Source organism: Callorhinus ursinus, unplaced genomic scaffold (assembly GCF_003265705.2).
Source record: "Callorhinus ursinus isolate GAN/ISIS: 27379988/994484 unplaced genomic scaffold, GSC_fseal_2.0 scaffold26, whole genome shotgun sequence".
NCBI classification, from domain to species: domain Eukaryota; kingdom Metazoa; phylum Chordata; class Mammalia; order Carnivora; family Otariidae; genus Callorhinus; species Callorhinus ursinus.
The window spans coordinates 10752159-10755620 of record NW_027397088.1 but is presented as its reverse complement, the minus strand read 5'-3'; positions in this window follow the sequence as shown (position 1 = coordinate 10755620).

The following is a 3462-nucleotide window of genomic DNA, read 5'->3' as shown; positions in this document are numbered from 1 at the left end:
ATGCGAGGGCCAACGTGGAGGAGAACAGAAGCCAACATACCTGTTCCTGTTTACCATCATTACACTCCTCCGAGCAATTCAGGCATGATTAGGTTCCTGGAGGTGGACCAGACTGACAGTATTTCTAGCCATTTTTTTTTTTTTTTTTTGGCTGATCCAAGCAAAGCCCCAGAGCAGTGAAACAACTAAAACAATCACTACCACCCCCTCCTCCCCAACAGGATGAATCTGCTGAGGTAGTCTGCTGAAAACAAAACAAAACAAAACAAAAAACCCAAAAAGCAAAACAAAACAAAAATAAAACACTTGTTCATATTAGGAACACCTCATTTAGTTTCATGCACGAGACGGGCCATGCCAGAATGTGTAGGAATCTAAGGTATGTCTCTGAAAGGAGACCCTAAGTCGGTCATGCCAAAGTGGCTTTGCTTTGTGACTCGCGGGCGTTCGCTGGAAGGGCTGTCTGGAAGCTGGAACCCTGACGTGCGCGCGCGCGGAGGCCCCGGGCGAGGTCTGACGGTGAGGTCTCCCCGCGCGCGGGAGCGGAGGCCGACAGCCCCCAGCCGGCCTTGTTTACAGCCGGACCTGGGAAAACAGCTAGACACAAATGAGGGCTGACGGTTTCATGAAGCACAGTCGGTTGATCCCAGATGCAATCTGACTGCCCTGAACTGAGCCATGATTTGTGCAGTGTGCAGAATTCACTTTCTTGCTGGTCTGTGCCCACCAGGCTCCGAGCCGCGCCCGCCCGGCCCCTCGGCCATGGCTTTGAGGGCAAGCCGAGCTGAACGCGGCGCTGGGGGACCCCATTCCTTCTGACAACAATCACATTCTTTTAAAAACTTCGTGCGTTTTGCTCGTCACTGGTTATAAATGAGGTTGCTGTAGTGCATGTTTGCTACTCCATCCTAGTGTTTTGTTTTTATTTTCCAAGTTGACCGTGTCGCATCAAAAGGTATTTGTTGCTTTTTAACGAAAAGGAAAATATCATCCAAAACACTGTCAGTTCTTACTAATTCCAGGCAGGATTTTTTTTTTTCCCTCCCTCTCTCGCTTTCCTCTGTTCAAATCATAAAGTATTACTTGCTCTTTCTCACACTACATTTCTATATTTAGTAGGAACACTTTAATAAATTTTTTTGAAAAGACCTGATTTATCACCACTTAAGCGCACACGTAGAATAAATGTCTTACCAGAAACTGCTGGCTTTGAATTGATTTAGAGTTAGATTAGATCAATTAATAGATATGTAAAGGGAAAGAGCCATCGGGTCTCTCCAGAGTAGTTCCAGTCAAGATTTCTAAGCATTTTGCTTTTCTTTGGAACGAAGTAGACATCAACGGGGAGAAGGAAGATACTGATGATTAAATTTTGTTTCTTAATTTAATTTTTCAAATACTATATAGGTATTTAATAAGTTAATATGAACTTATTAGAAATATTAAAATTCCGTAAACAAGCCAACTTAACACGCGGCCAGGAATGAAGGAATTGGTGTCAAATATGAGTGAAGGATTAACTTGCCTGAGCTGAAGAGAGAAAATCTCATCAGGAAAGAGAGAATCTCAAAGGAAAGGGGTGGATGAGATCGCAGGTTACACCCCTTAAAGGCGCCTGTGTGTGAAGGAGAGAGAGAAAAGAGCGAAGAAATTGGCCAAGTGGAGAAGTGGGAAATCACTGCCAATTTCCTCTTGAACATGTGTTACTAGTAAAAGAGGTCACAAAACACAAACCATCACTTGGTAATCTTCTCGAAGAATTTCTCTCTGGTGGGTACAGCCAGACTTGGCCGGCCTTTTAAATATGTGAACCTGCGAAAATATCTTTGAGACCTTTTTAAACATTAGAGAGAAAGTACATAATTTCATTTGAAGTCCTGGGTAAGGAAATGAGGTCTATTAATAGGCCACCTCCATCTATTTAAAAGCATGTTTAACTGGATCTGAAAGGAGTTGAAGTGCCTGAATTACTGAACCGTGTCAAGAAAACTCATGTTTGCTGCTGCCTCAGATAAAGTTTGTGCAAAGAACAATCACACCACGACCTCTTTCTTAATAACATGTAGGAACATTTACTGCAGCTGTGAATGACCAATTTTAAAAGTTCACCAAGTTTTTAATGAATATAGTCTAATCTTTTTAAAGATTTTTATTTATTTATTTATTTGAAAGAGAGAGAGAGACAGCGAGAGAGGGAACACAAGCAGGGGGGAGTGGGAGAGGGAGAAGCAGGCCTCCCGCTGAGCAGGGAACCCGATGCGGGGCTCGATCCCAGGACCCCCGGATCATGACCTGAGCTGAAGGCAGTTGCTTAACCAACTGAGCCACCCAGGCACCCCTAATCTTTTTATATTAAAAGTTGGGGAAGTATGTGAATTAGTGCAATGTATTGTCTCTTGTTACTGAACCGTACATTTTAATGTATGAGTGTAATACTATACATCATAGGATTTCCATCAGGTTGTGGTACTGTTTTTATCTGTTAAAAAGAGCAATTGATCAGAGTACATCATTCAACTTTAACTATGGATGTAAAAAAAAATCAGAATTCCTGAAAGCAAGAAAAAAGCTTTTAAAATTATTGGACTTTTCTCAATAAGATTTGTTATGCATTTTCTTTAAAAGAAATATTAGTTTATTTATTTATTTATTTTTTTGGTTGTGATTTTTACCCCTATAGGTCACCTCTCTGGAGTACATCTTTTTTCCTTGATTTTATTTATAGCGGTATGAAATAAATTTTTTTTTTTACCTATTGCACACTATTTACTTTATGTTTCAAAGAAGAGATTTTCAGAAACATAGGCCCTGCATTTTGGTTGGCAACATGGTCTATTTGTTCATAAATCTTTAACGTGCTTTTATGATACAAGTCTGTTTATACAACCTGTTATATTATGATTTAATTGTTTTGTGGTATTTATAAGAAGAATGGAAGAATTTTTTGAAAGAAGTCAGGTTTATGATAAACACTTTAACTCAAAAGGGAAATATTAGAAGCTCCAGGAAACCTATTAAAGGCAGTGACACAGGGATTTTAAAGTAGAGAAGACATTTTGTTATTCTGAATCCAGTCATCAGAAACTTAATGAGTTGTCTGATGTGGAGTTATCTTTATACATAATCATGCTTTGTGGATTTCTCCATGCTTTATCTTTCTTGCTTTTTTGGCTTATGGTTAACCCAAATTTTGTAATCCGAATTTGAGCATTTCTACCACAGATATTTTTAAAATTTAGTCTGACAGTTATCAAGTATTCATTTGGAACTTGTAAGAGTCTGAGAGCTCTAATAATATTTCTGGCTATTCATTTTCATTTTTGAACATTTATTATGCATTCTAATATAAATGGCTTTTCCAGTCATGTAATGAATTCTGGTTTTTCCGTGATGTGGCATTTTATGAAATTTTTGTAAGTCCCATAAGAGCTTGAAAGTCTTGGCACTTCACATTATTTTGAC